The 25,702-nt window shown below is 38.9% G+C and overlaps 1 protein-coding gene across 7 annotated transcripts in view; it reads right to left on the bottom strand.

Annotated features, from left to right (window-relative positions):
• The window catches only part of Dgk (diacyl glycerol kinase 1), a 506,799-nt gene that overhangs the window by 308,009 nt on the left and 173,088 nt on the right, over nt 1-25,702 (bottom strand). For 2 of the 7 annotated variants that reach the window (XM_083137153.1, XM_083137125.1), the window contains exon 1: nt 10,277-10,683. The exons of the other annotated variants lie outside the window; for them this stretch is intronic. The gene's annotated coding sequence lies outside the window, so the exon portion shown is untranslated. Of the gene's footprint in view, nt 1-10,276; nt 10,684-25,702 lie in introns of those variants that run through there. 7 annotated transcript variants of the gene reach the window in all.

Here is a 25,702-nt window from a genome sequence, read left to right on the forward strand (position 1 = left end):
GTTCCGACTGTTCACTCCAAAAACCCGTATACACTGGTACGGAACTGCAACGGCAGATAATAACATGCCAACGTGTTAAACCGCGACAATTGGACCACAACACTCCTCCTCAAGCAGTATTATTATTTCCTCTCTGTGATCGGCGACAGTCGGTTGCCTTTGTTGTACATTTACAAATGATGCCGGCTTCCAAAACAATAACAAGTACATATACTGCCACTAGACGATAAGCTGCGCGGCGTTTTCTTTTGCTATGAACCAGGGCCGGCGCTAGTCATTTTGCCTTTCCCTGGGCGGTGGCGCGGCGGCAGATGCAGCTTCATTTCGACCGCCCCCCCCCCCCGTCATTACGCAGCAACGGGAAATTGAAAATCAATATATTCCTAAGTAAAACATCAAAATATAAAATAAATAATGAGACTTCTTATGCTATTTCAATACTATTAAGCGCAAAAAGAATATCTCGCTCGATTTTTTTCTTTTCTTCAAATTTTGCCGTCCTGAAAATTTGCCGCTCTGGGCGGTGGCACGGTTCGCCCTCCCCTTGCGCCGGCCCTGCTATGAACTTGGTCACCCATCAAAGCATGGCAATTTTAACACAGAAAACAATATGCATCGCATTAAGCAGCAAAAATGACAGCCTCCTCTATGCAATTTCTACAAGAACACGTGCCGGAGCCAAGAGTTGAAATGCTGTTGGAGCCACATAATTTATTTATTTTGAACAATTCCACAATTATGAAATATGAACAATTTGTAAATTAAACCTGTTGAAATATGTAAAATTAAGTATATTTTCCTTACTAAATATGTAAAAGTAAGTATTTATTAAAGTTAGAAATATGGAAAAATATTGACAATAAAATGTACCTTAAATCACTACAAACATTACTATTCGCAAAGATATCACAAAATTCAAGCGATATTTCGTCAAACTAAAAGTATGTATTTACCTATAAATCCTAGCCCTGATTATAACCAGTAGATAACATTGAACACAGCTATGGGTTCGGTAAATTGTATACAGTTCAGAAGCACTCGCACACAACGTCAAACCGGTCAAATACTTAGTATAAAATAAAAATATGGTGCTTCCAATCCAACAAAACTCACCGTCACTTTACCTGCCTTTCCCCTTCCGTGACAGAAATAGTGCTTCAGTTGGCAACACTAGTTACTAGCTAGCCAATGAACATGCACTGCATAAAAGAAGCAACCACTACGCCGTGCTATATTGCCACATTACCGTCCCTGTCGAACGGTGTGAACCGCTAGCTGGAGCGCTATTCAATTGTTTTCAATGATGTTTGCGCGAGTGTGTCCAGGAATGGAATGACAATATGGCAACAATAGCGAAGGTTGGCGGACAGGGTAGAACACATGATGCTAAGAGAGAGGGAGACGAAACGAAAATAGGTATCTACGCAACGGCAAAGATATGTGTGTTGTACTCTACTCGCCACTCTTGGCTTACGATAAACAAAATAGTATGCGATATTTTATAAACAAGCAGGTGATTTCCTATATATGAACAAATAGCATAATAAAGTAATTTTTGATTTGTCGAGTATCATATATCACAGTTTACCAATCGATTGTACAGAGGTCTATCTCATTCTGAAAAGCGCCTAGAAGGGACTTGATTCAATCTCGTCCCAAATTTTAACAGGTAGTCTCGATATCGGGATGGCATGGGTTCAATCCCGGGTTCAGTCTCCAGGAATTTTTGGCCTGTGTATAAATAGGGCCGGTGGCAACCCACCATCGTGAGGAAATTGGGGAGCTACGAGCATGGCTACGAGTGAGTGAGCGTAATCCGGTCGCGAAGTCCTACAACGGCAGGGGGTTGGTCGGGCCGACTACCCGTCCCCCTAGTCTGGCTGCAGATCTCCACGCCCCCTGGTGGCCCGCGTGGGAGGGATGCCAGCAGTCGGTAGGTAAGCCTTGGCCCAATATTGGGATGTAGCGCTATAGGGTTAGGGTTAGTCTCGGTATATCTAACTCAATAGTGTTCTCTCGTTGAAATCGCTTCAAAAACTAAGGAATTACGGATAAAAACGCAGCAATAATCAAAAGATACTATCTTATAATCAAAATACAAATTTCGCTATTGTTTTGATAATGCATATTTTTCTTAATGTTTTTGAGATCTTATGGAACTTTCAATTGCACTAGATTTGATTATCGCAATCATGGTTTAAAATAGTGAAGATTATGTGGTTATTCAATTCGATATTGGGGAAGGGGCACAAAGACAATAGTGTTCCGCCTTCATTTCTATTATTCTTTCAGTTTTCAACGTCTGTACTTTAATTCCTTCGTTTATTTTCTGTTTTCGTTATTTTCTTCCTTTCCTCTTATTTTATCTATTTTTATATTTTTGCTCCCTCTTCTGATTTTCCTCTTCTATATTCTCGTTTCACAACCTTCTAGTGTCTCCTCTCTTTCTTTGCTGGCTACCTTGCGTAAAATGTATTTCTCTCATTTCCTATTTTCTCTTTTTCTCCCACTTCCCAATTTATGTTCGTATCGCATCTCCTCTCGTTCCATGTTTCTTTTATTTGCGTTGACTTTTGGTTTATATTGGAGTTTTTTTTCAATGAAGTGGATTTTAATGTTATTTAATCTGTAGAATAGTTTACAAGTTTTTGATTCCCAAGAAGTTAGCGAAGAAACGCAACATTGTTTTTTTTTGTTTCAAGGATTTGGTCAGCCAAAAGTTTCAAGAAGCAACCTTGTACCTGCCTTGGGAAATATTCTACAGTTCCTTGCAAATGTAACAGGATATAAGTAATATAATAATACAGTTATCATTCAACCAATAATTACTCCCTAAAAATACCAAGCACAGCGGATACTAACAGCGGTGCACTTCCCAGGGGCTCCGCGGCCGCTCCAGGAAAATAAATAAAAATTGAATGAAATTAAAGATTAAGAAACAAAAAGTAGAAATAAGAATCTAGAAATTACACTCTGAACGGAAATTTGCCAAGTTGAATTTCGCGCCTGCTTGGTCATTCTGGTGCCATTAGCTCCAAAATTATTGTAGCACGAGAGCGAGACGGACAGACAATGAGAGTGAACAGGGCGCCAGCCACTAGACATGCGCTAGCCTCGAGAACAATATCTTCTGAGCTTATGATAGTGTTGAATGATGCCATAAAAATAATAAAAGACCTATTAAAAACAGGCTCTTTAAACTAATGTGTGAAGAAGATATGGGAAGCCACCATCAGTACCTCCTGCTGCACACTGAAGTAAGGTGGCTGTCTCGGGGAAAAGCGTTGACACGTTTGATGGAACAGCGTGTAGAGGTAGCAGCATACGAGGCTCTATTGGCAACAGTTTTAAATGATGATGACTGGGTGTGCAAACTGGCGTATTTGGCTAACATTTTTAGCAAAATGAACGAAATGAATCTTATCATTGCAAGGAAAAACTGCCACAGTTTTTTATGCAAATGCCGAAGTGTAATCTTTTAAGAGGAAACTTATGTATTGGTTGGAGTGCGTGGAAAAGGAAGGTATCGATTGCTTCCCTCTTACATAAAGCTTCTTGAATGAAAATAACATCAAGGTTCAAGAAATAATACAGAAAAATATTCAGGCGCATCTCGAAGCTTTGAAAGACTAGTTTGAACATTATGTTCCAACACCTCAAGAGAAGGTGCTTCATGAATTTAAATGGGTACTGAATGTGTTCAGCGTGAACAAAAAACCACCCAGGTTAAACTCAGCGGAATACGAGGTCCTCATAGATTTGACATCTCACAGCGAACGAAAAATTGACTTTCAAAATCAAAGTCTACTGAAGTTTTGGGTGCATTTACAAGATGAATTCAAAATCTTGTCTGAGAAAGCAAAATTAGTATTGCTGCTTTCCTCAACTACATATCTCTGTGAAGCGAGATTCTCAGTTTAGTTAAACAAAATACAAAAGCCGCTCACAAGCTCCAAATTTTTAAAATATACGTAATTTCATTGCATGGACATTGCGCAATTGTTTATATATCCCTTTACTTTACATTCCATTACCATCTAACCCCTCTTCCTCCGCCCCGTAACATTCCTTCTAAACACCGTTAACTTGTAAGACCTAGGGTACAGTAGGCCTAAGGGTCTCCGCCATAGAAATTGATTCTAAGAAGGGATCCGTAAATCAAAAAGGTTGGAAACCACTGCCTTAGCACAAGTAGCTTCTGAGCTAAATAGCTAGTCACGTTTAAGAAGTACTGCTATAGATCGCAGAGTATGTGGGTGAAAATGGTATTTATAATTTTGCATATATCGCCGGATGAATACTATTTTGTCGCATCCCCGTCTGCACTAACTCTTCAGGAGAAAAGTAAAGTGCTCCGCTGTGCTTTGAACCACGTCATGAAGACGTATAGGGGTGTAGAGTTAAGGCCCCACACTTTCTTGATCTCGAAGGTGGTGTTGACGATCAGCAACACGCCTCTGGCTGCCTTCATGGCCGAAGGCAGGAAAAAATTTCGGGGGGGTTCATTCATAATTGTTCCCATGGGCGTCGCCAGAAATTTGAATAATAGAAATAATAACAATAATTCTACAATAATAATTAACATTTTATAAAAATAAAACAATTTTATTCCATAATAATAATACTAATAATAATTATTATTATATTATTGTTATATCCTTGAGGGGCTTACTCAATCCAGCAGATGAGTGAATATCCAGCACAAGTTTCTTTTTGTGTTTTTTTACATTTCATACAGTGTGTACTGAAATGCACAATTATTATACTTCGTCATTAAACTTTAGATACCTTCAAGAGAAAAGCTTTAAAAGTTAGATGGAAATTTTAGTCAAAGCTTTTGTTGTTTGACTTTAAAATTAAATTTTTGGAATTTTGAAAAGTGTGGAACGAGTTATTCTTTTTAAAAACTTAGCCTGGTGCATGGATTGTAACCTCAATCGCGAACGTAATGCGGTACAAAATTGGAGATCCTAGGTTTGAACTCCTATCAAGAGGGATTTTCGACTTTATCAGACAGGGAATTTTTAAAAGCTGGAAAGGGAATTTTGGGACAATCATAAGGGAATCTTCAGTCTATATTCCTTGTGACGCAGGAGCAACACTGGAAAGATGACAACAGAAGTGAAAATGGAGGGGTCGCGGGTTGGCTACGATTCTGAGAATAAATCCTGTTTCACTGAACTTTCAGAATTCCAAATGTTATGACAATTCTAGCTCGATCGTTTCAACATTGTCTCCATGTATTTTTGTGATGCTTCGAAAAAAAATTGAAAATTTGTTACAGATTTTGGTTTCTGAACTTCCATTAATCCAACATGTCAGAAGTTTCGGGGGGGTTTGAACCCCAGAAACCCCCCCTCTAAATACGGCCATGGCTGCCTTTATACCCCAGAGATTCCTCCAGGTACCCACTTTATACGACGCTGGGTGGGCGCCTGGGCCGCTTGAACAGGTGGAAAAAATCCCTGTTCTCCCCGCCGGGATCGTACCCGGGTCTCTCGCATGGTAGTCAGACGCCCTAGCGACTGAGCTACCACAGCTTCAGGAGAGCTGATTGAAATTGGCTTTATATGGATTTTGAATACATTTGCGCAAACATTTAATTATTGTTGGTAATTCACACCATTTTTACATCCATATGTGTCGTTTCGGAACTGAACACGTCAACATTTACAGAACACGATAACGGCATCAAACCCATTCCTGACATCAAGTAGAGATACGAGACGACACACCAGTAATCAGCCGGAGATATGTTTGTATTTCACTTTGCTTTTCTGCCTCCCTATGCGTCGATCAGGATGTATTGATGAAACGGTTGCGGGGGAAAACACATACCGCAAAGCCAGTGCAGTTTTACCTGAGATACGAACAAAAGGACACATATCGTGGGGAATATATTCTGTTCTCTGAATGTGCTAACGGTCTGTCACGTTGGCAACGAAAGCTGGGAGACGCAAGAGAAAAGAAATCGGGTCGATGCGAAGGTGTCGTCGTGGCATAGCCGCAAGTTAGTTTCGGGAAAATCTAATTTCCCGTGCTCCAGTCGAGAGCTTGCGTTTGACGCCCTTTGTTGCTGTGTGGAGCAGGCAATATTTTCACGCACAGCACAGGTGAGAGGGTGGCAGTGGGGTGCAACGGACTGCGAAGGCTTCGTGTTCCACCCCTGAGGACATTGATTGCGACTGGTGCATCGTTGCTTAGAATTTAACGGTTTTACAGTACTAATCAGCCCGTATGCCCGTTGTGATAGTAACTTGCATTTAAAATAGATTTTTAGTAGCTGAAAAATGTTATTCTTCAATAAAGTAGCACATTTTTTTATCATTATTTTTATTAAGTAGCATACTGTACGCAGTGGCGTTGCCGGAGAGTTTCTTTCCGGAGGGGGGGGGGTCTGCATCGGTGGTCATGGTTACTAAGATTATCTCTCTTTTACTCTCCCCCTCTCTTTCTACCTTCTTTTTCTTTTCCAGTTTCTTTCTACATCTTTCTTTCCGTATTACTACTACCCTATGCTTTTTACTATCTACATTTCTTTCTTTCCACATTACTCTTTGCTTTCTTCTTTCTACCTTTCATTCTGCATTGCTCTCCCATCTTTCTATCGTCCTTTCTATTTACCTTTTTTTCTTTCTGCATTACTTTGCTTCTTTGTTTATACCTTTCTCTCTTTCTTTCTATCTTTCTGTATTACTCAGCTTCTTTCTTTCTATCTTTATCTCTTTCTTTGTATTACTCTGCTTCTTCCTTTCTATCTTTATCTCTTTCTTTGTATTACTCTGCTTCATTCTATCTACCTTTCTTTATTTCTGTATTACTCTGCTTCTTTGATTCTATCTTTATCTCTTTCTTTCTATCTTTCTGTATTACTCTGCTTCTTTGTTTCTATCTTTATCTCTTTCTTTCTATCTTTCTGCATTACTCTGCTTCTTTCTTTCTATCTTTATCTCTTTCTTTGTATTACTCTGCTTCTTTGTTTCTAACTTTATATCTTTCTTTCTATCTTTCTATATTACTCTGCTTCTTTCTATCTACCTTTCTTTCCTTCTTTCTTTCTGTATTACTCTGCTTGTATGTAAAATGATTTTTATTGTAATATATGCTTGAACACTTATAATAGTGTAATGTATTTAAAACACTGTATTCAATTTAAGAATGTAAATTCACTGTGACGAAGTCTATTGCAACGTGTAGTTGACTAATGACGAATAAATGATTTTGATTTGCTTCTTTCTATCTACCTTTCTTTCTGTATTACTCTCTGATTTGTTCTTTTTGCATTTCTGTCTTTGTTTCTATCTTTCTCTGTTCTTTCTATATTTCTATCGTTGTCTCTGCCTCTTTTTCTGCCACTCCTTCTATCTTTATTTCTGTCTGATTGTCCCTTTTTCAAACCTTCAACGGAAAGCACTATTAAAGTAATTTTATGTTATGACTTATTAAAACCATGTCATCATATTGAGCGTCGAAAATTTGATATTCAAGTAGGGCCACTATTATTGTATACAACAAAGCCATTGAACCTAATCTGAGAGAGAAGTCGCATTTATAAGCTCAAAGCGAAGCAAGTCGCTAGTAGTTTCCAGTTTCATTCGCATATTTCCATAGGAGTCTACGCGTATGTCTTGTGTTTTCTAAATTTCATTCCGCATCTCGTCAGCACCTCTTATCATTTTCCTAATTCTTTCTTCCTTACAGCTCCTTACAGCTCTACAAATATGAGAAAACACCTGGAAAACTGGTGAACTAAAATGTTCAGAGATTAGTTTTCTGCTCTCGCTTCTCCTTCGCTTGTGCAGCCTTCTTGTCACATCAATAAATTCTCTTTCTTGCTTCGTTGTGAAAAAAAAAATCAGCAATGTTAAATATTAAGTCTGTACTTTCCCTGTGTGATGATACAAACACTTGGCAATGAATAAAAGTAAAGACGATATGTTAACTTAACGATTCAACTAACTATGTTAAACAACACAGTGCTGTAATTACTGAAGTACATTCAATTGTTTGACGTGTTCGGCAGGCCCGACTTTCATCACAATATTTATTATTATTCTGTTCATATACTTCTCCGTCAATAAATACAAATAAAGAAAATAAGAACTTCATAAAAGACAACGGAAACACTGTTTGACAACATGTAGTTACAATATCTGTATTTTAAGCAACTGAATTTTACTTCATCTATGAAGTCGTTACTATTTTATTACATTTTAGCACAGTAAAAAGTAGTAATGAAAGTATTTGTTTACAAAGGTCGGTCGAAAAGTACATGGATCATTCATTGAGTGACATTTCCAAAGGATCAATGCTTCTACCTACAAAAATTTCATTTCTCTAGTCCTTACCATTCCCGAGCTACAGTGGATTGTGCGTTACTTTTTGACCGACCTTTGTATAAAAAATCTGCATTCAAATTTGTCTTTCGTATTACTGTGCTTTGTGAACAAAAGTTGCGCGCGTGTGTGTATGTATGTGTGTGTGTGTGTGTGTGTAGTGTGTATGTGTGTGTGTGTACATATACAATGCATTTCGTGAGTCTTCAGAAGTCGATTTGCTGCGGTGACACCTTGATAATCGTGCAAAGAGCCACCATGCCGCACTGTCACAACACAAGCTGAACGGTTGGTTTTAGTTTGATGTTTTAAGTCCACTTTATGCACAGTAAGGCTAATCGAGACAGGACCTACAGTTTAAAGTGGAATCCTAACCACTATGTGCCTCCACCGGGTATCGAACCCGGGAACCCTTGATTACAAAGCGACGACGAACGAACTGAACGTTTCCCACTTTTTACATAGAATACATTTTCAATGAAACATGGTTGATTTAAACCAGCTTCTGAAACTAAACGATTCACTGTCTTTCATTAATGAAGGTTTAAGTATTTGATAATGATATCAATATCTTTGAAAACGTATCAGACTTGTTTCACGGACATTGTGTATTGCATTGTAACTTCCGTGACATATCGCTGTGAAAACTATTTTGTAGTATATCCAGTTGTACATATTTCAGGCGAGTTGTTTGAAGTTTGACGTATTTTGATTTGCGCAAACATTTTCTTATTGTTGTTAACTCCCACCACTTGACATCCAGATACGTTGCTTCGGAACATACGTAACATGAAAGGAACATAATGATGTCAATTAATTTCAGACGGAAATGGAGATACGACAAAACAGCATTCAACCGGCGACATTTTTGATCAATTCGTACAAATAGAAATATCGATATTCGACAGAAAACCTAGTTTCACAACAGACAATGTGTTACTTCTTCAACTTCGGTAATTAAGAGGGTGTCATTTAATATTCTAATAAGAAGAGCAACGTGGCGCTACAACGTTAATGATTAGAGCTACTAGAAATTACTTCGGTAGCTATCCTTTGTAATCGTACTTTCGTGCATACTGTACACCTTTCGTTAACCCAAAGTATTATTAGATATAATTTTTAGTCATGAAAAAGGTACTGTTGCAGCGTCCCGCCAGAAAAAGGCACTGAACGCACCCACGCACGCACATAATTCCACATTAGTAGAAAAAGAGATTCGAGAGAACAGAAACAAATTCCGACCTTACAGATGCATTTGCCGAAATTGTCGTGGTTTGAGAAACGATCAGTTACAAAATTAATTTCCACCTTCTTGTAAGCATGGGTCGTGAACAGATCAATATCCAATGCTTGACAATTATATTTATAATAAAATTGATATTTTTCTTTCATAAAAGAGTAAATATTTTATCTAAAACTAGACTCTGAAATGGACTTTTTTACCAGAAAAGTTTATACGTATCAAGTTAGCTAAGGGTTAATAAAGAATTCATATAGTGAAAACAGTATATCTAATATTTCAAAATTTCTTTTGCGAAATTAAAATAAATGCATATTGTAACTACCCGCATAGTGATTCCTTTCTGGATTTATTTAGGGTTTAGGCTGTAATTTCGCATTTATAATTAGATATTGAAATCAAGAAAAATTATGATAAAAATTTGGAATAACTTTAATTTTGACTTTCAGGTTCACTTTCACCGAAGCTGCTTTTTGATATAAACGTTGACACGCATTCTCTTGTGCATTATCACAGTGATTTATCCACACACCCCCAAAAAACTATAAACACCCCAAATTTGCTCAACACCCCTTAAAACTTTTCACAAAGGCTCTGAATTTACCCTTACACCCCCCATACATACGAATTTAAACCCAGAGATGGAACATTCTGGATAAATACTGCATTATCACCATACTGTATGAAAATACGTACTCACCTTAGATCGCGGAAGCAGATTTAACTAGAAAATGCAAAAACCGTTGCTTGCTGTTTGCCAACACGTAGGGAAGCGAAGGAAGTTGTGGGTACTAAGTAAGTTTAGCCATTATCTAGTTGCCTGTTCTCTTGAAACGCAACCGGAAGAGCTCTAATCAGATAACATGATTCATAAACACCGTACACTTTTTCTTTCCCACGTGGAGGTAATGCACATCGACAGGAACTCGCACGAGGACAAAATATACACCAAGAAAAGCTGAAGTTCTAAATCATTCTTTGACACCGGCTAATTGACAGGTCGAAGACTAAAAAAAATTCGCAATGCGATCTCCTTCCCTCCCGCGGTTCGCGGAACACGGAAGGCTAACAGCTGGACGTAGTTCGCTCGCGCCAACCACTCGCTCTCTCGGAAAACAGCTGAAAAACGACGAACCTGCTTGCGGCGACGGTCGCGCCAACTAGCGACTGAGTTCCGCGTTAAGCAGACCCTCTTTCACCAAGCTGTCGCAGTGCTGCTAACCTTGGCAGAATTCCTCCACATGCCACTTACATGAAATTTCATTCCTTTAAATGGAACGGCTGCGAAACTCACAACAAAAGCAGTAAAATAGAGCATCATATTTCCATTTCTTGATTAAAACTATTTATTTTTCAGAAGCATATAGGCCTATATATTTTTCACAAGCATATCAATGTATACATTTTCAGAAAAGGGAAAAAATTAAGTAATTAAATTAAAAGCAAATAACATATTTGAACATTTCCTGTTTATTACTCGAAGTACATCCCACCTGCATCAAGACAGCAATTGGAATGCTTGGTCAACGATTAAAACTACATCTGCAATGCAAGTCTTCATGTGATATGACTTGAACATTGGAAGTCACAACCTGTTGGATGTTCCTGTGTTCATCAAGGGTGCTTAATTTAATTTCAGCAGCAGCTTCACTTTCGGAAACAGGATAATCACAGCTAGATAAATGTGGGGAGTAGAGAGGATGATTCAACACACTCACTTGTTTTTGCACCAGGAATACCGTTAAAACCATTGCTCGCTGGCACCGTGCATTATCGTGGAGCAGGAATCAACTGCCCGCTTCCGACTGAGGTCTGACACGGTCAGTTCTCTTTCATAATTATTCCGAGCAATACGATAATAACAACCAATTACAGCTACACTCTCTAGAACAAATACACGATGAATAATAAAAAAGAACATTGTCTTCACCTTTGCTTTTGGAGCTCCATTTTCTTGCCTCTTGGTAAATTTAGCGACTTCCATTCTGAGATTTGTAGTTTCGTAGGAGTATCGTAGCGGAAATGCTCTGTATTGTACTATACAATATTGGAAATCAAGAAATATTTATTCCCGGAAGCAGTTTTCAGAATGTCTTGCATGAAAATTGATGTTCACTCGTTGCTCCCACAGCTATTACGTGACAACCTTACACCTTCCTCACGACATGGCTGCATAATTACAAGTATGACCATCGCAAGTTCACGGGGTGTTGCCAGGTTATAGATTATGGACCATACTATACCATGAACACGTTAGAATACGGCGGTATACGTCGTATACCCTCTGGTAAACCTTATGCATTAGCGTAGCTATACCTTCTCCTATAATGCGTATGCTTCTACTTTCGTTGCTTTTATGTTTATTTATGTAATTTGGTCATTGCTTCAATGAGCTTATTACGGTAAAATACTTCTGGTTTCATGTGATTGAGAACATAATGTCGAGAAGGTCAACCAGTTGATCAGATTTAGCCTCAGAAATAGATGAGCTGCAAAACAGGCCCGTAGCTAGAGGGGGCAGGGGGGGGGGGTAACTGCTGCCATGAGAGCCTGCTGTGCCCCACCCCCCCTCTCCTGTGAAAAATACAGAACACATTCCTACCTGGAATTCGCATTAATCTTTACAATTATATAATGTGTTACTCTAGCAACATAACAAAGACACTTATTGATTTTGTGATTTATTAGGGTGAATGGGATTCCGTAAAATGTCGCATCAGGATTGGGAGGAAAATTTCCCGTCCAGATTCAGACTTCGGGAAATGATCTTGCAATTTTCAGTATCTAGATCAGTTGCGACAGTTTGAGTAGTCTTGTATTAAAGGTGCCTAATGTGTTTGGATGTTTTCTTGGATCTGTTGCTATGAACTTTGAACTGCTTAAATTTTTGTTTCTCAAATCTACCTTTTGATAATAGTAATTCATGTGGCAGAAAGAGGGGGTGGATATTCGATTTTTGTTACTTAGTGTTGCTTTTCTGCCACTTCTAGCTAATCGCAACAATGAGTGATGACGTGAAATTGATGAAGAGACACTCATAAACAGTGCCGCAACCACAGGGGGCAGAGGGCATTGTCCTCCTCCGCCCGGACCTTGGACGGAAGTCCACTCTTGGGGGAGCAAACAATGAAGTAAAAAAAACAAGACTAGGTAGAATCTAAGAATAGCAGGCCAATTGGGTACTTATGATGGAATTAGTTTATATGTGTTCCTTGCATTTCTTTTCCAGACAGCCAAGGGCACTTGCAAGGGGCAATTGCCCCCCCCCCCACTCGATTTAAAATATTATACAAATAAAAATACATTTCGTAAACTTTTCTTGCTCGTTTCGCTCGCAATCTCTGAAATTCTTATAGTCCAAGTTCAGAGCCATAGCTATGGGGCGGCGGGGGTAGACTCTGGGAACCAAACAATGTACTATGAAAAAAAAAATGTTAGAGGACTCCCTTAATAAGTTCTGCAGAGGCCCAAAGCTGTTGGTACATATTAATCATCTATTAACATTATCGACCTGTAAATATCAAGTACATACAGTCCCTATTAGCCTATTTATGTTAAACTTTATATTGTTTGGCAATCTGGAAAGGTCATTATTGAAATATTGCTATATGATGTTGCTCAAAGTTTTTTTTTGTTTGTTCCAGTTTCTGTCGCTTCTCTTTTGGGGGAGGGGGCAAGTGCCTCTGTGTACCCTGCTGTATATGCCAATGCGACACAATATATTAAAAAATTGCCCCCTCTAGGATTGACTTCGCCACCCCTACAAATAATTCCTGTCTACGGGCCTGCTGCAAAACCATCTTGATACGAATTACACTTATTCTAGAGTTTGTGCAAGACATTATTCTCATAAGTGCAATGACGTTTGTAAGAGGCACTTTGAAGGTAGAAACAGCTCCAGAAGAAGACTATTGCTCAATGTAAGTAGTGCGGCATTCAAAGTAGTTTCCCAAGTTTTTTTAATTTTTAGTGTTATTAGTAGTGTTAATAAAGTTATTAACAATGTAAAAACTGACAATTCACAAATTAGACAATAAGAAGACATTTTTTGAGGTAAAACGTTTTTGGACATTTCTGTATTAACAATGTTCACTAATATTCCCAAGAGAGAAAGAAACTGAATTATATTTCGTGTAAAGATCAAGAGTCAGGGAAACATATCTGCAGAGTGAAACTGACGCATGGTGCTCCGGGTTGCCAACCCAGTGATTCAATTTTCTGCTTGTAGCTGTGGGGTGATATGCCCACAGAAATTAAGTACAATATGCTCATGGAAGAAAGGATCACAATGTTACTGGATACAGTGCATTCGTTGTAGTATGTGGATACATGAAATATGTATCAAAGTCACGTCAATGTGTCCAAAGTGCAATGCAATTTCTCACAAATGTAAACAGTAAAAGAAGCTGTAAATTCAAAATAAATGTTGTTAGAAACGCTATGCTCGTCTGTACAAATGATATTGTGGAATACATAATTTTCGGGGTCGCTAAGATGAATAGTGACACTACGAATGCCGTTCAACTCCAAGTTCATCACCTATCGGCATGGGGGTGAGAGGGGATGAAAAATAAAATGTCAAGAATGACGTACATTAGTGTTGAATCCATAGTTTTCGGAGTCGCTAAATTATTTGGTGAACCCACCCTTCAGCAAGCAACACTATAGTTAGAATTCATTATTTTCCTGTCTAATAGAATATTGGGATAAATAAATACCCGGGCAACGCCGGGCAATCAGCAAGTAAGAAAATAAAATACGCGTACAATAACATTTGTACTGTATCCCTTACGTTCAATTGCATTCATTAAAATATGCGTTTCATATTTTAAAAATTCTTTCTCTATTTTAATATGCATCATTCATGCCAATTATGGGTATATCATCATCATGAGTATGCTATCATGATGGAAATGCAAACATGGTCTCATATTAACGTTTCACGAAACGTATACCCTCTGAAAATGTTGGGACTATAGCTCTGGGCACAACATAAAATCAGTCTTATTACTTAATTGTAAGACCGTGTATTTCCAATTTTGGGGGATGTAAAGGGTAACTGCTGAAGACACTCAGAATTCAACCTCTCTTCCAACTGGTGCACTCTGGGCTGCATTATATTGCATGCTGACGAGACTCACAGCCAGAATTATCCTCTGTGGGGCTTATATTGTGTTTTTCATACGTACTTGCGATTGTCCACTCATCTATCTCACCTTATCACCATTTATCTCTATCTCTGCGATTAAACAAAGTGGTAGAAAGGCGACGTAAGATAGACGAAATCAAATGGAATTTTCCTAAAGACATTATTTTATGGTGCGTGTCTCAGTAAATAACTATATTGCATGAATAGTAGGGTTTTTTTCATCAAAAGGCGGTATGACATGGTACTGCAATGCAATGTAATGCCTTGCATGTAATGGAATGACAATTTAAATATGTTTCTAATATTTATAGATGGCCAATATAAATCATATATTCATAGATAGTCGATGTAGTTTGGTTTCAGAAGTTTTTTTTTTTTAGTTTTCCCACAAATTCACTCAGTACATACGATACAATTCATACCTATATTTACAGTCTATTTCGGTGAGATTTTTCCTTGCCAAGTCACACCAGGATTATTAATCTGCGAGAACGGTGGTGCAACAAAAATTGTCATAAATGAGACCTATTTACATAAAAGTTTTGGGAGGGGGCTCTTCACGAATAGCCTGATTTAAACATATTCATGAATGGGCTTTCATTAAAAATCTCAATAATGTATATTTCATTCCATAGTTCCCAAACAGTTCCCAACACTAACAACAAAAAATCAATCTTCAACTTTAAAATATACTTTATCCCTCCGTTTGTGAAAATCTTGAAAATGTTTCAATAATGAACTGATGATTTTCACAAAAAGCAAAATGGCGCGTAAGAAGCGACCCTTTTGATAAATCCCTACATCAACCCCATTTCTACACAGTATACCCTGGATTCCATTCTTGCACAATAACGAGGCTCTGGCAATCATCTATAGGGCTTACGATTTGTCCTGTCCATGTGTGCTATGATCGTCCTTTCACCTCATGTCATATCCATAGGCGTGCGCAGACCCTCTGATTATGGGGGGGGGGGGGTGCAAAGCGTTGATGAGAGTTCAGTCGGGAAAGAAAAACATCATTTTATCTCACTGAATAGGCTATACATTATATGGTCTAATGCAGCAACTTAGAGGCACCATAATGAATAAATAAATTCTCTGAATGTACCGCGCTCCTTTTTCTCCCAACAATTTTGTTGATGCATTTAAGACAAGACTGTTTAGCAGCAAGACAATGAAGTACTTGGGAGTTATAACTTCTCTCTATCTCTGGTAATTTACATTGCATTACAGAAAACAACAAAATTGCGAGAGAAGCGAGCAATAAAATTCTTAGATCCAAATTTTTGCAAACTGAAAACAATATTCATTTAATATGGCACAAAATATGTCATTGGTCGCCGTGTTATTCTTTTACAATATTTTCATTTCGGCGTCCAGGACCAACTCCCCTAGCTACGGCTCTGAACTTGACAAGACTAGAAGAAAAGCAAACATTGAGAGCGAAGCGGGCAAGAAAAGTTTACGAAATGTATTTTTATTTGTACAAAATTTGATATCAAGTTGGGCCCCTAAGTGCCCCCCCCCCCCCCCCGCAGGTGCTTTGGCAGCCTGGAAGAAATAATGCAAGAAAGACGTGAAAACTAATTCCATCTTGAATATATTTTTGTTCTGCTACTCTTAGATACTAGTAGCCTTGCTTTCGTTTATCTCAGCGTTTGCCGCCCTTGAATTGATTTCCGTCCAAGGTTGGGGAGGGTCAATAATAGTATAATATCGTTTAATAACGGCGATAAGATTCCTCTACACTAAATTTATGGATGAAAGTATAATAATGTAGGGATATAGACGTCTGGAAGGGGGAGCAAGAATGGCCACACCCACCTCCTCCTTAGAAATCGAATGTCAACCTAAAAGTATATATTTCACACGTTTGATTTCAGTCATAGTAATTTACATTAATGAGATAATTTTAAATTCAAGTGGTGCTTTTTGAGGGGGGCAAAAATCTTATCGGATAAATAGGCCCCATGGAAATAGACCTTGCTTGTTCCTCCGTGGAAAAAAAATCTGCGAACGTCCATGATTAGGAAGGCAATTGCCCCCCTAGCCCCTCCATGCGCACGCCTATGCTCATATCATGTAATCACCATTCATCTTCATCGTCGCAATTAGCGAAAAGCGACGTAAAATAACCAAATTACAACCAAAAATAAAAACAAATGTTTGTGTTAATATTAATTCATTTATAGATGTCAACGTGCTGTCCGCTTTTTATTGAAAACTACATTCTAGCGAGATTTATTAGGATAAGAGTGGCATATACAATGGTATTTCGAATGTGGATTACGTCTATACCACCAAAGAAATATTACTAAACAATTAACAATGTTGATTGTCGCGGTTGATTTGCTGATTGACTCTTAAGAGATATTACGTACAGCATGGTTGGCAACCCTGCGACCGCCATTAATTTCTTTAACGGCAGTGTCAAAAAATGCACTCGCGTCATCAGCCGGGCGAATAAAACGTCTAAGAACCGGGTTGCAAAGGGACGCCAAAATACACTCCCGCCAGTTATTAAAAAGCACGGAGGAGCGGGAGATAGTGTTGGTTGGGGTATATTGTAGACGGTTCCTTCAATTAATTCGCCCGATGCGACGAAGGCTTCGTGTGCTGAGTGTTCGGACCCTCTCTCCAGAAACCTTCTGCAAATGAGGGATGGGATTAATTTCGCGCCCGCCGTTTACCGAGAACGAAGTTTTCTCTAGGAGGAGGCGCCAAATTAAAAAGAATCAAATTAAAATTAATGGAAAGGGATTCTCGTCCCAAGTTCTCTTCCCACGCGTCCCAAGGTCGAGTTCGTCCGCAGTTGAAGAGGAATGACGTCATTTGTTACGTTTTCGTAGCATTCCCCTGTCTTGGTTGTGACTGAAGGGATGACGGACGACCGGATGCAAATGAGAATGAAGAGACGGGGTTGTATACCCGCACCTGAAGGTTAGACGCTGTTACAAATTGCTGAGAGGCCTCCCTTGGGCAGAATAAATTTCTATCCTCAGAAGTTTTCTGTCATATATTCTAAGTGGCGATGATGTAGCATGCACAGCTAATTGGATAATATCCATTCTCTAGTGCAATAGTCTTCTCCTCTCAGAAAGAGAAGAGGAATACAATGGAAAATGACAAACTCAAGGACCTTGATTTTGCCGATGATGTTTGTCTTTCACAACCCTTCAAAGATATGAAAAACAGATTCAAGAACATTGAAACCAAATCGAAATTCTGCCATAAGAAGCAGAAATTGGAAATAGGAAACACAATCTTTGAAGAAGTTGAGAATTTTCAACATCATGGGGCAAAACCAAAAATGGGGAGGCAGAAGATGTGAAAAACAGAATAAGTAAAGCTAAGATAGCTTTTATTCAACTGTATTCAATATTGAAAAGTAAACAAAATGGATTAAAAACAAAGCTCAGGATAATTCAAGCAAATGTTAAGTCAATTTTACTGCATGAATGTGAAACGTGGAACCAAATAAATAAAATAGGACACAAACTACAAACATTTGTGAATAGGTGAATATAAAGTGACTTTATAAAATTACAAATGAGAAACTTCGGGATACCACTAACCAGAAACCAATCATACAACAAATAAAGCAGAGGAAATGCCAATGGATAGGGCACACCCTGAGAAAACCGTTTGTCTCAATAGAAAATAATGCTTTGAATTGGAACCCCCAGGGAACACGAAGGAGAGGACGCTCCAGATGTACATGACGTACAATCTGGCGGAGCTGCTGCAAGAAGCGAAAACGTGGTTGGAGATCAAGAGCTTGGCGAAGAACCGGACAAGATGGCAATGCTTCACAGAGACCCTATGCTCCACTAGGAGCAAAAGAAAATAAGTAAGTGTAAGGAAAGTGCAATAGTATTCACACCGTGAGGAGCGATTTGGAGAGATGACCAAGTAACTTCCGAAAAAAAATATATTAAAGTTTATAATGTATTAATAAAAATTATATCAGCATCATCATCTGCATTTCAACTCACGTTGGTTGTTCGTCATCTCCCGTGTTTTTGAACTGAGACAGGAACTTCACTCGTACCTTGTAGAAGGGTCCCTTTGTCCAGAAGTTGGTATACCTTAATGTTAGTTTACATAAACTAAAGGTTCTGAATATATATCTACAAGAGTTTGATACCCACATTCTACACCTATCAGACAAGGTGTCAGCCTTCAAAAGAAGGTTGTTGCTTTGGAAGAGAAAGATTGAAGATGAAGATATTGGTGATTCTTTTCCTACTTTGAGCATGTTGTTAGAAGAAACAGGACTACAGATAAACGAAGAAATCAAATATGTTTGTGGAACACTTGTCACAACTTCATCTCCACTTCGAAAACTACTTTCCACAGAACAAACAGCACAACTGGATTGGGGATCCATTCAACGCAGGTTCTCCTCCAAATTTTACCACAGCAGAAGAGCAGCAACTTATTGATCATTCCTCAGACGACACAGTGAAAACTTATTTCTTTCTTGAACACTGCCTGAATTTCTTAGCTCCGCGAGGAATGAGTGTCCAGAGTTATGTAAGAAGGCCTTGCATATTGTGCTTTCTTTTGCGACTTCTTATCATCTTTTCTGCCATGGCGGTGATCAAGTGATCACGAGTAAATATCCGTCTTGAGACGCACCTTGCATTTTCCTCCAAATAGGTACCCAGATTCGATAAACTGTGCGACGCCAAGCAAGCTCATACAACCCACTGATTTTGCTAAGCATTACAATATTCCTATTGTTAACATCTTTTGTCACGTTTTTATAGTCTATAGCTATGTAATGCTGAGTCAATTGACACCAGCTTATAAACATTAAAAATTTAACATAATTTGCGTTAATTACACATATTTTCGTTACATATCTGTGTACCAAAAGTAAATAAACACTTGAGATTTTGTGTTGGCCCTACTTGGTCACTGTACTTTTCTACTACAATCTGCTCGTGCAGATTTTGGCAGTTGAGGGGAGGCACAACAGCAGAAAGTTTGAAAACCCAGTCTAGTTCTTGTCTACTTGTATCTACTCTAACACCACGTTTCGAGAGGTTGAAGTGTCGTCTTCAGTTGAACAAATTTCTATTTGCCTGTGGTGTATATCAAACCTACAACAAATCTGTGATTTTTTACTACAAATGGTGCGTTAACCACTACTTCACGGTGCCCCTAGCAATTCCCAAGGTCCGTCGTAAGTTCGATCCTACTAGACAAAAATAACTTTGTTCAACTGAAGACGAAAGAAGATATGTTCTCCCAATACGTATAGGTGTAACTAGTAGAACCTCAACTAGACAATGGGTAATGTTTAATTAGCATTTCGTGCCAATAAAGAACCATTGTCAATAACATTCAGAGAAGTATTAAATAATAGATTCAAACTTTTTTGAAAAAAAAGAGAGATAACTGGTAAGAATTTGGAAGTTTAATTTAACGATCCGCAGTGGGTAGAGACCTCTCGGAAGAGGGCAAACATTGATTTTCCATCAATCTCAACGCTTTCAGCTTCCGCCGATAAACGAGCAGCACTTAATGTCCACCTCGGAAGCAAATTTGTCTTCCATAGATGCAGACAACAGGTCACTTTCAATGTACTCTTAATATCGGAGATTTTTAAACATTCAAGAAGAAAGTTGTCAAAGTTTTCAAAATAATTACTCAATCATCTAAAGTATGCGTTTAAACAAGTGACGTTGCTCTGATATTTTCATAACATCTTTTCAATGTTCATTAAAGACGAAACAGTCTACACAAGAAATGGTATTTTTACCCTTAAAATATATTATGTTCTCTCAACAACTTTCAATTTTAAAACATAGCTTACAAAGTGTTTTTCTTGCATTAAAGCCAGTCTTTCTCGTGTCGTTTTCAATGGTTTATTATTCTTGGTCGCTTTTTGACCTCACTGGGTTTATCGCAACGATGAGGACAAATGATGAACTAATAAGATTTGAATCCGATTTGGTCCAGATGACACATTTAGGAAATGTGGATCTCGGACATTTTGGAGGGGATGTGGTCGCCACTATACCATAGCCTCCTTTACCCCACCAGGTAGCCATTTATCTGAGGCTGGGTTAACCACAGAGCCGCTTTATGCAAGGACCTTAGATCATCCACCTCGTCTCCTGCATGGCAGTCAGCCATACAGACAGACCATCTCGGCTCCGTAAGTTTTCAAAATTTCAAAAAATTAGATTTTGATGCAAGAGGTTACAAAACATATCTAAACTTTTGACTAAAATTAGCCCCGCTATTTCAAAGATTTTTCGAACGAGATGTGAAAAGGTTAATAAAATGTCTATGCATTTCAGTATATTAAACGAAAGAAAATTAAAGAATATAGGGAAAGGATTGTGTCGAATTTTCATTCATGTAGTATCTACGGTAGAAGTCTTTTTCAAGGTTATTATTACAATTATAAATTAGCAATGAATAAAACAATAGTTACATATATTATGCATACAGGTATTGGACAAAATAATGGAAACACGAGTCAGAAGTGGGACATATTTTCAATGTGCCTGGTAATACTGAGCACGGCGGAAATCAACCTTCTCTTGTTTGTTGCAGGTAGTATGGACTGTGCACTGACAGTAGAGTGAGGCAGTGTGGTAGTGCACATTGTTCAGGTGTAGTGAGTGACCAGTATAGCCGACCTGATTGAGTTTGAAAGAGGCCGAATTGTTGGTGCCCGTTTCACTGGAGCATCTGTGAGCAAAACAGCGAAGACATGCGGTGTAACATGAGGCACGGTCTCGAAAGTCATGACCGCATACAGAGTGCAGGTGAAACAGGGTCTGCTAAGCACAATAGTGGTTGCAAGACGAAGCTGCACGAAAGGGACCGCCGGGTCTTGAAGCGTATTGTGACGTTGCAGAAGAAAACAATGGCCTCCAAAGTGACTACAGAACTTAATCAGCACCTAAACACCCCCTGTCATGCAAAACAGTGACGCGGGAACTGCATCAAATGGGTATCCATGGGCGTGTTGCTATTGCCAAGTCCCTAATAACTGAGACGAGTGCTCGAAGGTGACGTGCATGATGCAATGACCACAAAACTTGGACGTTGGAGGACTGGAAACATGTCACTTGGTCAGACTAGTCAACCTTTACCCTCTTCCCCACTACTGGACGCGTGTTTGTATGGCGAACACCCTCGGCAGCATACGATGTGGACTGTCACCGCCCGACTGTCAAACATGGTAGCAGCTTTATTATGGTCTGGGGCATTATATCATGGTATTCGGCAACCCCCTTGTCACATTACACAGTCGGGTCTCATAAGCAGTGTATAGAGAACTCTTGGGTAACCAGATCCACCTAATGGTGCAAACCTTATTTCCAAACCGGAATGCCATCTTCCAGGATGATAATGCCCCCATTCATACTGCTGGCACTGTTCAACAGTGGTTTCCAGAGCATGCTGATGAGGTTCAACATCTTCCCTGATCCACCCAGTCCCCAGACCTGAATACCATCAAGCCTCTGTGGGCTGCTTTGGAAACCAGGATTCGGCGTCGATTTCCACCTCCTTCGTCTCTACCTGAGCTGGAGGCTGTGCTGCATGAAGAACGGCTTCAAATTCCACGCACCACCATTCAGGACTTGTATCGGTCTATTCCGTCCAGAATCCAAGTTGTATTGCATGCTAAAGGTGGCCCAACACCGTATTAATACATGATGTTCCGACTTCCACAGGTGTTTCCATTATTTTGTCCAATACCTGTACATACATATTCAATTTTATGTCAAGGTCTGACCAGAGCGTATAGAAGAAATAGTGTGCGCACTCCCTGAGTTGCCGTGGTCCACCGCCTAGATGGCAGTGGTGACGTTTGAGAGGGCGCGGAAGATCCTCGCGTTGCTTACATAACTAACTACATAAGAAACAAAAATGCATGTTACTTACGTTCGGAGAAAAGCTCAGCAGCTGGATAGTTTGGAGAATTTCCGAGATGATTTTGCTGTCTTCGAGGCACTTAATTCCTTTCTTATCTCCTTGGTGCGGAAGAAAAATCGACATTTCAGAGAGTGAAATACGAGTTTATGTAGCGTACGCAGCACATGATCTTCACAGCATCCTAATTGCAAAGTTTTTACAGCAATTATATTTAAATTGTCCAAACACTCAAAAAATATATCACCCCATAAATTATTAGCACATGATATTTTTTCTGCAATAACTTCTTCCACTCGTAACAGCACATCATAAACACTTTTCGATGCATAGGTAAGGTATTTACAGCCGTCGCCCGAACCATAGTCTTGGATTAACGTAAGTGAGGCAGGTACATTCGTTGGTTCCCCGTGCAGAAAAGTTGTACACAGTTTACAATCCATCACTTTGGAAATATACCGCACTATGTATCCTGCCAAATGATACACCAAGTATTCTTTATCAACACTATGTTCATTTTAAGTTCGGTATGTTGTTTTCCCAGTCCGGTATTTGAATTTCATCTTCAACAATGGCATTTTTTTCCTTTATTTTATTTTCAGCTTTCTTCTTCACCGAAAGATTTTTATTTTCTGTTTTCTCTTGCCAGAGTTTGCATTTGATTAACAAAAGACATCAGAGGAGATTCAGTCCTGTATTCACAATTTCCGCCCGAAAATAAAGCAAGTTTTGCTGGTACGTAAATTGATTGCAGCATACGTAAGTGCAGAAAATCCACAGTGGAGGGATGATCATCACAAGTGAACAACCGCAATATACCAAAATGGCGATCTAGGGGATCTTGATTAAATTTTCCTGTCAAAACGTACTTGTAATTGTTCTTCCACAAATATTCGGACACTTCTAAAGTACTTTCTAAAGTCACTCTTAAGGACTCTTAGAGTTTTTTCTGAAGCGAAGGAATTTCGATTATCTCTAAGGACAGCATTCCATTTTATTAAAGTTGTATGTGTTTCTGATCCTTTTTTCTTTAGCAATGCTATTGTAATGCTAGCATTCGCAGTGTGAAGCAAATCATCCTCTACTGATAAGCTTAATGATACATTGCGACGAGTACTTACTTTGTTATCATCTGTCCGCAAGGATTGCCTTTTCATGGGAGATTTTGGCTTCTTAACTGTCTTAGAGATGTATTTGGACAAATTAGGAAATATATGAGGAACTGCTTCTGGTTTTAATTTCCACCTTTGTCGTGGAATTTCTACTGTATCGCCATCCACTATGAACGAATCCACTTTCACTAAAAGGTCAGTGGAAAAATGAATATCACACACATAGCAATTATGACTTAGTTTTTTATCTTTTCTAGGGATGGCACTCTCCCATTTTGAGAGACCATTACTGTATTTAGGTGGCCTAAAAAATTTCTACCGCCTGAAGAACAGCGGTCATATCCAGATCTACAGCCGGGTACGAAACACGTAGGCACCTTGTAGTTTTCGATCGCTGCTGTTTCAAACACAATAATAATGCGTTGAACACAACACGAACTAGTCACAACGGATCAATCACAAATCTCACGACACTAAACTCAATAACGTAACAATGTTGTCATTAATAAAAGTACACAATGTTATTCTATCACAACAAAACACAACGCTCTACGTAAACCGCGGCCGCACTGCAAGCAGAAGACGCTCGCAAGCGAAGGTGCTGTTAGTGTTTCGGTGGAGCACCGCTCTATTCACTTGACTTACGGGAAGTACACGAAGTGCACACACTTTCTCTTCTATACGCTCTGGTCTGACTATCCATAGAAAAATTTCTGGCGACACCCATGGTGTGGTGTCTTATTGTAATTGTTCATTCATCTATTTTACTCATTCATTCCTATCGTCGTGGCTACGTATAGAAGTGCGAAGAAAGTGGCTGTAAATAACGAAATCAATGCAACAAAATATATGCGAAGACATGTTTGGAAAGTATTGCTGTACATTTTCCACTTCTTGCCATGGTATGAACGAACTCATCCTCGAGTTATTTACCTTTGATGTAGGAAGAAAGGGTTTGATAGGCTAAGATAACGAACCTCTTTGAATGTGATTATGTTTCCGTTTATTTGGAGTCACAGAAGTGAAAATTGTTCATTGCCTTTCTTGAGTACCACTCCCCTTAGTGACTAAAAATTTCTGCGAAAATTTCGCCGCAAGGAATATCACATTTTGAAATCAATGAAATATTAAACAGAAGAGTTCTGGCAAACCTTGAACATGGCAAACGAAACGTTGTAGTTTCAGTTTGTCTTTCCCTACGTCACTGCTCTGTACCGTCGCTAAGCGCCATGGAAGACATAGCAGGATGTTTAAAGAGGAAGAAGGAACAGAAAACAAACATATGCTAAGAATAAGAATAGTTATTGCACATTTCCTGTCCTTTCTTCCAACATTTATCGTCGTTTCCGTGTGCGATTATGACGTAACCTCAAATTCGAGGTCGATATCTAAATTTTCATAAAGGAGTTTGAAATCTGTCGTTACCAAGGACGTTTATGGTTACTTGAGCACTTCCTTCTATTTTAAAGGACATAAAGGACATAATAACATTGAACAAGACGTATGCTAAATGTCAAATTCCATTTCTCTCTCTCTCTCTCCCTCTCTCTATCTCCCTCTGCTGCTTCAGCATTTCTGCCCATCTCTATTCCCGTTTCCCTTTATCTTTGTGTATGTTTCTTCCTGTTTCCCTTCCTCTGTGTGTGTGTGTCTTGCTGTTTATCTTTCTCCCCCTTCTCTCTCTTTTCCCGTGTCTCTTTCTCCCCCTCTCTCTCTCTCTCTCTTTTCCTGTTTCTCTTTCTCCCTCTTTCTTCTTTTTTCTTACTATATCTCTCTTTTCCTGTTTTCCTTACTATCTCTCTCTCTTTTCCTGTTTTACTTTCTATCTCTCTCTCTCTTTTCCTGTTTTACTTACTATATATCTCTCTTTTCCTGTTTTACTTACTATATATATATGTCTCTCTTTTCCTGTTTTACTTACTACATCTCTCTCTCTTTTCCTTACTACATCTCTCTCTCTTTT

The sequence above is a fragment of the Lepisma saccharinum genome, chromosome 1 (genome assembly GCF_977018435.1).
Source record: "Lepisma saccharinum chromosome 1, izLepSacc3.1, whole genome shotgun sequence".
Classification (NCBI taxonomy): Eukaryota; Metazoa; Arthropoda; class Insecta; order Zygentoma; family Lepismatidae; genus Lepisma; species Lepisma saccharinum.